This window comes from Phoca vitulina, unplaced genomic scaffold, assembly GCF_004348235.1.
Source record: "Phoca vitulina isolate PV1807 unplaced genomic scaffold, GSC_HSeal_1.0 scaffold18, whole genome shotgun sequence".
NCBI classification, from domain to species: Eukaryota; Metazoa; Chordata; class Mammalia; order Carnivora; family Phocidae; genus Phoca; species Phoca vitulina.
The window spans coordinates 5,161,554-5,173,901 of NW_022589721.1; the positions used below are offsets into that span (position 1 = coordinate 5,161,554).

The window sequence follows — 12,348 nt, forward strand, 5'->3', positions numbered from 1 at the left end:
CATTATCTGGCTCTCCCTTTTATTTGCCCAACAAATTTCAAGCCAGATGGCATGTCTACCACTGGGCTGACTTGAGGGAAGAACCATAAAGCTGAGGCAGAGGGTCACTTCAATTCAGATGAACCCTCAAGGGAAAACTTCCTGGAATGTGGAATTGGTTGTAGCAAATCTAGTACAGAACACAGAAAACAGTTAGCCTTTGCCATACCAGAGACAATGTAAAAAGCCAAAGTCCTTGATCCTAGTTACTTCCCAATAAACTGCCATAAAGGTGTCGATTCTTCAAATATTCTTTTTAAATCTTAGATGTGGCTAATGGTTCCTATCTCTCCAGTATTTAGCAAGCATCACAATATATGTGGATCAAGTTATTGGTTTAAGGATAATCCTTGTGTTACTTATTGGACCATCATCACTATGGAGATCACAGTACAGGAATTGATCCTAAATCTGTAATTTTTCACCTCAACAGGACACTGAAGTTAACTGAACATATGGATAAGTAAATCATCATATCTGATAAGGTGCAAACAAGCAAACAACTGACTGATTAGATTCTATACTTTTCCACCAGGTGTGTGGGCATCTTGTGGAAAATCCATTTGAAGACGCTCCCTAGATTCCTAATTTATAAATAATACATTATATGTTAAAAAAAAAAAAAAGAAGAAGAAGATAGCAGGAAGGGAAGAATGAAGGGGGGGAAATCGGAGGGGGAGACGAGCCATGAGAGACTGTGGACTCTGAGAAACAAACTGAGGGTTCTAGAGGGGAGGCGGGTGGGGGGATGGGTTAGCCCGGTGATGGGTATTAAAGAGGGCATGTACTGAATGGAGCACTGGGTGTTATACGCCAACAATGAAGCATGGAACACTACATCAAAAACTAATGATGTAATGTATGGTGATTAACATAACATAATAAAAAAAACAACAACAACTGTATGGTTAAGGGATTGATGTGTATTTGGCAGATCCTTTACCAACATGAAATAGAACTTTCTGAACATGTTCATATTTTGTCAAACTACTGCAACTGATTAATCGGTTGCATTTCATGAATACTTTTTCATTTTCAAACATTTAAAATATTTTCAGCTTCAAAAAAAAAAAAAGAAAGGACTTAAAAGTGGAAGAAGGTAATACCTTGCACTTCACAAGTGGAAAATTAAAAGGTTTACAGACAATATTCAATATTTCAGTATTATGTGTGTGGGTATGAGGGTGAGGGAGACTTACCAATGACTTTATAAATACATACCACATATATATAACTACATAAATACATAAAAGCTTTATGCTTCTGAATTGAAAATTTCGAAGTTGGTATTTTATTTTATATAAAACATATGCATATGAACCTAAATACCTAGGGGTTGACATCTCAGCATGATTTTTAACCTACAAAAATGGCAACTGCATACAATTTAATGTAACATACTTGTACATATATATGTTTATGTGTGTAAATGTATTATATATATAATGCAAACTGCTATATCACAGTATAACAAACACATATTCTATTTGTAATACTTTAAATCTGAGGTCTTTGGGTGAGTAGCTAAAAGGTTCTCTTTTTAAAGATCTACTACTCTTGTCCCCATAGTCCCCCTAACCTCAGTATAAAAGAACACCTGAAGATCACTTACTTGCTACATTATTACTTTAATTAAAATTTTTGTAAAAGGAAGTGTTCTTTGTGTGTGCATATTTTGTAGATGATACTTAAAATCTTAACTACCCATCATCTTCTTGGTGGAACTATAACAATCGTGATGATAATAAAATCAATTGGCACACTCAGTATTAGAAATTAGCACACTTACTATGTGTTCAACTCTGAATTTTGTGAGCCAAGTATGTTTTATATGTCTCGTTTCATTTAGTCCTCGTAAATACCTTATGAAATACTGTTATCAATATATTGTTGTATATATGAGGAATCGGAGGCTCAGAGATACTTTCTAACTTCACTAAAACTTCTAAGTAGTCGAACTCTTTTGACTATAAAGCCAAGAATCTTAACTATTTCTTACTGGCCCCTGGAGTGAAGTCAAAGCCAAACAGTACTCCAATGACTCATCTGTCACAGAGTCCCCAGCAATACTTATCTCAGATGACAAGGTCATACCCAGGGTCTTGGGTGAATCAGGACAGGCCTTAATTCAGAATGGCTACGGCCTCTTCTCTCGGAAGCAGGGAGTATTGGAAGAGTGACAGGGGTTAGAAAAGATAAGAAAGAAGAAAAATGTCGAGGATAGAAGAGGGCCACAGGCAGCAGAATTAGGTGTGAGGTGGGAACTCTCAGCAGAAATGTGGAGCACTGGTGCCCGCAACTTCAAAAGCTAACCGAGCATGAGGAAATAAGAGGTGCCTGAGAAGCTATATTGGATTTCATAATGTCTATATCCTAAAAATCATGCTGACCAAAATTTACCCTCATTAATCTCGGATAATATTCTCACAAGCCTAATTACTTGATGTCCCAACCTCTGGACCATCTGCTGAAGCTACAAGTTTAGAGGAAGGGCTGGTAGGGAAAGGGAGGGTGAGCGTATGTGTGGTATTTGTGTGGGAGTGTGTGTGTGTTCACCTTCTAGAATCAGGCATGAAGACAACAACAACAACAAAATGATAATCAAAAGGTTTTTTTGTGTGTATGAGGAAGAGACAGTAATCTTGGAAGTAGGCAAAAATAAGAAATGAGAACAGTTTGGGCAGTATATAAGGGACAAATCACATACTTTTCCAAAGGCATAGTGGTATTCTGATGCAAATTAGGTCATGCTGATGATAGTGAATTAAATTATTACAAAAAGCTTCAATTTTATTCAATCTTTTCTGAAAGAGAAGATTAAAACAATGCAGAAAATGTACTATCACAATATTTTTTTATTTTCTTAATATTTTACAACTTGAAGAGATACATTTTAATTATCTGGAGAATATATGACCCCTATGTATAATTGTAGGTGTATATATTTTTAGTAATATTGAGATGTATGTATAAATTGCATAAACTGTTAAATCTATGTGGACATGCAAACCACCCTATGCCATAGCTAGATTACTAATTTTATGCTATTTTTTTTAGTGTAGGATAATGAAACATCAAGTAATTCTACATAATTCTACTTTAGTTTGATTAGTGTATTCAAATAAAATTTCCAGTGTTCTTCTAATGTGAAATGACTCATATATATAACTGAATGTATATTTAATGCATATTATATTTAAAACAACAAAGGATGCCAAAAAAGAAAGTTGAAAATGGATTTGCACACAACCTTTGTTTAATCAAGTAATACTCATTTTTCACAAAATTTATTTCTGTGTTTCCCTTTTGGGCACCCTGATGGGCAGTTACGAGTGCTACATGACTCTTGCCATTTGTTCAGAAGGTCATTTCATTAAAAATATTTCAGGTGTTTCATGTGTGTTAATTTCCCATGTAATGTTTTTGGCCTGACTGGAATATACTGATTTTGAACAAAAGATTTCCCATGCGTGTTGGCAAGCTTAAAGGGTCTTTTGTGCTTTGTTATAAGTAGACAAATAATTGATTTCAGCAAAAGCCATTAAAAAATGGAATGAAAGTCCTTGGGCAATGCTATAAATGGAAAGAAATTGCCAGATGCTTTTGAAAACTGACAAAAAAACCCAAAAAAACCAAAACCAAAACACTTCACTTTGAAGTTTTAAATAAATAGAGGCTGACTGTCACCATAGGTATGTCACTTCGATTCTTACTCTTGTGGTGAATCTACTTGAGGAATAATACTTGGTTACCATGCTGAGGTTCATTCTGAACTTGGGGTTTTCCTAGTCGTTAGAAGTGATACAAAACGAAGAGAAGAAATGGAATGATTGATGAGTCATAAAATGTGTGGATTTGTCTAGGACACCAGACAGACTCTAAGGTGTGTGGTAGTTTTATGTTAAGCAACTAGCAGCAGAGCTGGGACTAGAACTCAGATGCCCTTGATTCCTGTTCCTGCTAGACCAACATGCCTTGCCCTCTAGATGGCATATGTCATAGGTGCTCCAAGACGCCGATTACGTGACCATCTCTGTCTAAATCCCAGCTCTAGGGAGATGAGCTGGAGAATTAAGTATGGTTGAGATTCAATCTATTTGTGCATTTGTAAGTATGTGTACATGAGGCCAAAACAACCAGCAAAGCTTCCTTTAGAACCAAATCTCCACTTAAAATTAAACCCAAAGTTCAAATTCACTACTCTAAAGGAACTCAGGCTGGCTATGAAAACAGAATGTTCACACCTAAAAATAATTATGGATATATGCAAAGACACAATAAAATACAAAATTAAAAGAGGTTTGGCTTAATTGGTATTTCATTTAATAATTTAACTTCATCATAAATTCATTTTTAAAAAAGTAGATTGTTCTAGGTCACATATTAATGTGATTCCTTATTGGAAATGGTTCCACTCAGAATGTGAACATCCAAGCCAGTGGTAAGATGAGAGTCCAGTGTCCTTAGTTATGATGTTGATATTCTTTAGTTGAAAATAAATGGTGAGCTCTAATAGGAAACTAAAAATGTTTTCTATCAATAGTTTTAAAGGTTCTTTACAATCAACTTTTAGAAAAATGCTAAAAATCAATATTATTTTCTTTATATGTATTTAAGCCTAACTGATTGGTTGTAATATTTCTCAGGTTTTATTTCATCTTTCTCCCTTCTTAAAGCAGAAGACATTTCATGAGGGTTTATGGTTAATGTGATGCATACATACTTAAAGATGTTAATAAAATGTGTTTTTTTTCTTACTTTCCCTCCAAGTAATTAGAGGTGTCATTTGGACTCTGTGTAAAGTACCAGAGCTTATCTGTAAGGAACCACTGTTCCATTATGACCCTGGACTTAGAAAATATCTGTTCAGTTCAACTTGAGTGTGGATGAGTCCAGGAAATGACTTAGCTGAAATTTTATTAAAAATATTTTGTGCTTTTTTGCTTTAACCAACCAGACCATGAAAGCTAAAGAGAAGAAGAAATGGAGTTTGCTCATAGAAATGTTGGGGCAGAAAGGCAACACCTTTTTTTGTTGTTTTTTTTTGGGGGGGGTGGCCTTTCACCTTGGTAACTTCCAGGCCCAGCTAGAACCAGGAGATATCCCTTTTCAAATAGTTTAGTTTCTGAAATTGAAACTTGAATTCCAATAGAGAATTAACCACAAAGTTTCAAATCTCCCCCAAAAGAGGTAGTTTAGAAATAATTCATGGGAGAGGTCAAAGGCTGTATTATTTTTTGTTATCATGAGTTTGGCTATCTGCTATTCACGCAGTTTTTTTTTTCCACAGAAATTGTAACTTTTCAAAAGGCAGATAACATGCTCCATCAAAAAGGAGAAATATACCATTTCCAAAAATAAACAGTCACTTTCCCCTTAAAGCCATTGGGTTTTATGAAAGGAAGTGCTAGAGAGTGTGTTTCGTTTTAAGGAAATTGTAAATGTTTGACATATAATTTTCTGTCAAGATAAAGCATTTCCCTCATTAAATGGGAACAAGTGCTCACTGTAGTGTGCAGCAGATGACTTCCTGTATTTTTCTTTCTCTTTCTACCTAATGTTAAATTGTGCATTAGAAGTAGTCAACTAAAACCCAAATATTTTACTCAGTCAATGAAAATGATATATTCTATTTTTATCAATATTTATATAAGTGACATTCAAAAAGTTTTAATTTCCTCCCATTGCTTGTGATGTTTTTAGAATCATTCTTAACTCCAGGGACTTGCAGGAGTTCAAACTATCTCATCCCTCGACTGAATGATTTACTTCACAAACTCAATAGACACTGCACGGGAGGTAAATTCCTTTCAGATGGTAGAATTATTCTGAGAACAGAACCAAATGTCTCCTCAGCACTGGGAAAGAAACAAATGCCTCATTTCCCCTTTTCAGAAGGCCAGAGGACCAAAAATAACGATCAGAAGTTCCATACCACTGCAATCAGCCTCTGGGAAAGACATTTTAAACCAAATAATTTAGAAGGTTTAAAAATTTATAGTATCAGTCATTATGTCTTTCAGGTGATGTGAAAGAAATTTTCTTTTTTTTTAATGAATTGCATGAGAAGCTCTTTATGGTTTGAAATTTGAACTTCATGTTCAAATATATAAACATGCTCGTGTCTCTCAGTATTTAAGCTTCTTTTACTTCTCTCTATCCTATGTGCATCCCTACCCAAACTGTTATCTGTCCTTTCACAATCAATTTTGCTGTAGACAGTTTTTTTGCTTTTAATTCCTCTTGCTCATTTTTGTCTTTGACCCATGCAATTGAACCATACATGTCACCCAAGCTCTCCTACAGGGAGAGGCCACATCCCAGTTCAAGATTCGCTTTTCAGGCTGCTTTTTCTTCCCTTCCCTTCCCTCCCCTCCCCTTATTCTCTTTTCTTCCTTCCTTCCTTCTTCTTTTCTTTTTTTTTTTGCCTTTCTGCTTATTTATAAGCCACGAGGATAAGACGTTTCACAGAACTTTTTTCTCTGTTGTAACACTCCTCACTACTGGTTTTTCTTCCTAATTCTGTTTTCTTTCCGATCTCCTTTTAACTATCCCATAAAGAACTCTCAATTTTCTGTCTTGGATTTTATATTCTTATTATTTTAAAATGGGTTCACAATCTTAGTATGTAAATTCTCTGAAATCGCACATAAACCTGTGCCTGAGTGTTTGCACTAAGTGAGAAGGAAAGGTAGGCTAGTTTTTATCAGATTCTGAAATAGATCTACAACCCCCCAAATGGTTGAATCATTGCTTTATATGCACTTTCAACTGATTTCACTTGCTGCATGGATTTACCACTTGTCTCCTCTGAGGACACAGCAATGTATGTGGTCATCCAGATTTCACTTCTGAATTACAAATTTGTATTTCTCTGACTTCCAGATTCAAATTTTCCCATAGTCACCTCAGTCAATATGCCCCAAACTAAACTCATTAATCTTTCCCCCTTAAACCTGTTTCTTTTTAAATGTTGCTGATTTTTAGGAATGTAATCAACATCCCTTCAGTTACTGAACCCAGAAAATTAAGAGTTATATTTGACTTACTTTCTAATAGGTCATTATTTCTTGTTGATTCTAATTCTCTTTGTTCATGATTTTCCCCTCTATCTGCCTTTTCATTTGTCCCTCTTTGGTCCCACCTCATTATTCCTCTCCTAGGATATCCTTTTGAGAATGAGATGAAAACCACCATCAACTCTATCTTCCCTCCCATCATAGTACAGTGGATAGATAATGTACAGACTCCAGAATCAGACTCTGGGTTCAAATCTCAGCTTGCCCACTTGCTAGCAGCATGATATTTGCAAATGATTTACTTCTCTATGCTTAGTTTCCTTATCTGTCATAGGAAGCTAATAAGAGCACCCAGCTTATAGAGTTGTTATCAGAACTGAATGAGTTAATATATGCAAAGGGCTCAGAAGATTGGCTTTTACTCTCCAAATATTTGCTAATATTTTAATAATAATGGCAAAACACCCATCTGGTCCCTCCACTTCCAAGCTTATCAACTTTCCAGTACATTCTTCCTACATTGTGACTGGGGCAATTTTTTTCTAAAATGCAAATGTCAACATGGTCCTCATACATTGACAGGACTCCCTACTGCTTTCAGAGAAAAAAATGCAGCTTCCTTGATCTCCCTCAGTTTAATTCTCTAATTCCATCTTTCATTGTTCTCCTGGCTTTGATTCTGATATTTAGGCTATGCATTTAGGTATATCCCACTCCCTGCCATGACTCCTGGCAAATATACATGTTCTTTGAGCTGTCTGGAGTATGCCCTGTTTTCTTTATTTTGAAGACTTAGCCGTTATCATCCCATTAGAGCCATCCTGCCTGTGTTTCAATCATGGATCAACTTTTACCAGCTACGCATAACCTTGGGCAAATTACTCAAGTTCTCTGTAGAATTTATAAAATGGGACTAGCCATAGTATTTATCTCATATTGTTATTGTTGGGACTAAGTTAATACACATAAAGCTTAAACAATGCCTGAATTATAGTAAGCATTCAGCAAAATCCTTAAGAAAACTGCAGATGCTATATTTTGCCTTCATCCTGTCCCTGCCATGATTTTAATATTTCTCTTGTGTATGTGTATTTAATCACTAGTACTTGTGTACTAGTGCCCTGGCACCTTAGCCTCATGTGTAGCAAAATATGAAATACGAAATATAATTGTGTGTTTATCTGTCTCTCTACCCACCAAACTCTAGTTTCCTTGAAGCTACAGACTGAATTACAGCTTTTCTCTCTTCCCAGTGGCCTGAACCCCATCTGCTATATTACCAGAACTCAACAAATATTTGTTAAATAAAGATGGATGAACATTCTTATCCCCCAGAAGAGAATGTGAAACAGAACAGTTGTTATATATTTTTGAATGAATGGATAAATTTATTAATCATACCTTGGTATAGCAGGAGTATGCTCTAACGTGATTTAGACAGTAAGAAAACCAGCCTGTGGTAGAGAGTGGAGGCTAAATATTATTTTCTTTCTTCCTTTTTTTAATTCTTTGTTACTAATTAAACTCTTGATCACATAATACAATGTTTGCCTCAGGTGTGCTCACTGTATGTGGCGACGGCTTAATCGCCTCTGAACATAAAGATGACTGGTGAAGGTCTGATGGTTACAGTACCGGATTATCCTGCTCAGAAGAATTCCAAGCCTTGTATCCATGCCATTATCAATGTAAACTATTTAATTCCAGCAATAACTGTGAATTGCCAAAAACATGAAGCAATAAGCTAAGTTTTGATGCTATGATAACACTGAGGGCAATATTTTTTTAGTGGGTAATGTTTCTAAGAATGAGTGTGGCCAAATGTTTGCAGACAAGGGTTAGACAAAAATAAATGTGTTACCCAGAAGCCTTACAAAATGGATGCAATTCTGTTTGAAATGATTATTTGCCTAAAACACTACTATTGCCTATTTGGAACAAGAAGAGGACAGGTTGGTGAATTATTTCAGAAAATGTGTTTGTTAAAAATTGTACTTAGCTTAAATGTGTCTTATTTTAGTAGGAAAAGTTCTGTGAAACTAAACAAAAATAATCCCTACATGCAAAGATGGATTTACAATTCCTGGACCAAGCACATGTTAGGGAAAGGATAAATTTCCAGCCAACACTTCTTGAGAATGCTTTTATCATGTAACTTTAGTGAGTTATAAATACTTTAGAAGGCATAAAAGTAAATAGACTACAATTTTTTCAGCATTTACTACGGATAGGCACTGATGCTATATGTTTTATAAAAAGTTCTTTCAATTTACTATAAACTCATCAGGTATGTATTATGATCCCATTTTGGATAAGAAAACTGAGGCTAAAAGAAACTGCTTGGATGACTGTCAACAGTTAAACACTCTTGAGCATTGTATTCAGACATTTTCCATGAAAGAAGTTTGCTTATAGATAGCACTTAATAAATTTGTGTTTAATTTAACCTTGTCACTTGGAGGAAAAAGAAGGAACTAAAGTTTAATGAGTCACCTATGTCATGTGTTGTTTGCTTTTATAGGCAGTACCTAATTTAATCCTTTCCCTATCACTGAGAAGTAGACATAATTATACTGACTTTATAAAATGATGAAACATCTTCATAAAGGTTAAATTAGTTGCTGGCAACACAGAAAACTCACTAAAAAATTTCTTCTCTTGCTTTGTAGTGTTACATTCAGGCTGTCTCCATAAGTGATTGGGTCAAGTTGCAAATGGAGGACCTTTAAAGTCAATTAAACATTTTGGCTTTTGTATTATAACATAGCTCATGAAGATTTTGGAAAATCTTTTAGATTACTCTTTGAGTTCTTAAGATACACATTTTTAAAAATTGATGCATAAAAATCAATTGTGGTATATTGATTTTAGGCATATTTGCATATATTTAAATGTAAAAGTATAACATTTGCATAAAATCCCTTGATAAATAATAAATACATTTGGTAAATGAGTTGTTGGTCACAAAAGTAGGGAAAGGTTCTACTTACATGTTTTAGAATTAGGATGAAATAAAAGTTCATTTTAGTGTCTGATTTTAATCCAGTATTATGGTATGAGTTATTTAAAATTTCAAATTCATCATAATAAAGACTATGACACCAGTGAAAATGAAGATATGCAGAGAATTAAAATCTTGATAGAAACCTTATTAAGAGGCATTTTCCATTTTTGTGTCTTTTATGAGTCCTTAATAATCAAATATTTGGTCAGAATATTAACTATAGAATTAAAGAAAACAACAATTAACAAGAAGCAAATAAAACCTATGGTTATGAGAGCACAGAACCCACTGGAAAACAGGATAATAGATTTACATGATGATCACAAGTCCTGCAATTAAATCAGAATTTATTTTAGGATTGTATCATTAAAAAGAAAATAAATGTCAAGAGGTCTGAAGTATTAGACAATTTGTCTCTCCTATTTTTGTTTGTTTTGGATATGCTACATCACAAAAGAGACAGTTACTTTTCACACACCCTGAGATGCTACACGGGTAGCATCTAACAGTATCATAATTATTCAGTAAATGTTTCTTGAACAGATGTTTGGTTGCCTGCTGTTGCCCCCAAACTCCAAACCTAGCCAGGAATTTTACTTTTGCAGTCACTTCCACCCCTGCCTCTAAAAGTTTAAAGACGTATTTATTGGACAAATACTCAGAAAAGAAGTGAAATTATGATAAGTAGGCAGACATATGAGCTCTGTGAGAATCACCAGGGCTTGATATTTCTAACAACATGAAAAAAAAAAAAAGAAAAAAAAGAAAGAAAGAAATACTCAACTCCATGTGCTTTAAGTCTCAGGATGATAAGAAAAATATGTTTTCAATGTTCCCCCTAATGTATTAAGTTCAATATGAGAATAGATATGTCTCATATTAATACTTAATTTCTAAATACTCATGAGCTCCATTAAAATTCTCTGGCAAAATCATACCAAGCTTTCCTTCCAGTGGACTCTAACCGAAGGTTTTGGCAGGTGCTGACTGATTAGCAGGTTTTTTCCTTCCCAATCACATTTCTTAGCACACCCAAATGGAGCTCTGGGAACTTACTGTTTAAAAAATATTCTTTACAAAGTATATTAAGGACTTGTTTAGACTATCTAAAGGAGATAAAACTCAAGGTAATGGAGTGTAATAGAAAAATGTGAAATGTCTTTAAAACAAGATCACTTCATATGGAATTATCATCTATATTCATATCTATACATGAAAGTATGGAATTGAGCTAATTTTTCATACAGCTTAAGTCCACTATTAAAGAACCCTCTGTGGTATGTATATTGCATATGCACATGGAACCACCACATGAATGGTCACATAAGCCACAGCTTAGTGACAACCATAACTTTCAGATGTAATTGGTGTTTTCTTTCACTCATCACTATTTACGATTCATCGCATCTTCACTCAGAGAAAGGCTGATTAGCGAGCAGAACTACAGAAGATGACTTTAAGCTCCAAACTTTGAAGAGCTCTCCTGAGACTAGGGAAAGGATCTATTTGAAGTGGACAAGCGTTCACAGAGGCAGTCATTCAATAATTATTGGGTGGGGATGGGCAGATGGATAGATTATCTTCTAAAGAGACATAGGCCTACAATATTTTCAATGGTTAAGTGGCTCCAGATATTCTAGTCATATTAAAAATTTGTATTTCCAACACCTGAAACTAATATAACACTGTATGTTAACTGTACCAGGATTTAAAATATATATATATTTCCACTGTCACAAAGACAGCCCAGAATAAATATGCTTGATGCCCTGATTAGGTCTTCTCTACACAGGACTAAACATAAGTGATCTTAAAAAAGACTTTTAATAACAAAGATTCTTTCTCCTTCATAATAGTTATTGGGAGCTTCTATATCTCCCAATAAGCAACTCTTCCTTCTCCCCCCTCTACAAAAGAAATAATTAATACTAGTTTTAAAATGGGAATCTTCCTGAAACTCTCCCAGGACTCTGAATTAATCTTTAACATTGGCTAATTTCTGTCTTCTGTATTTAAGTGTCTAGCACCATAACATCAAATGTTTATCCAGGACAGTATCGCAGGTTTTATTTAAGGCTAAAAAGAGCAAGCAAGAGAGAAGAAACTAGAAAGTTCTTTTAGAATGATACTGCGAATTCACAAATTCAAGCTTATGAGTACATTCTCTGATGTTAAAAACATGAGAAAATTGTGAGTACAAACTGCATGCAATGCTTCTAAGAATAGAGTTATTTTGCTGCTTTTATACAGCAATCAATACAATATAGAAAGTTGTATTGAATATTT

At 34.6% G+C, this 12,348-nt stretch overlaps 1 protein-coding gene across 2 annotated transcripts in view; it reads right to left on the reverse strand.

Moving 5' to 3' along the window:
- ANGPT1 (angiopoietin 1) overlaps positions 1–12,348 on the reverse strand; it is a 241,095-nt gene that overhangs the window by 57,257 nt on the left and 171,490 nt on the right. The gene's annotated exons all lie outside the window — the stretch shown is intronic.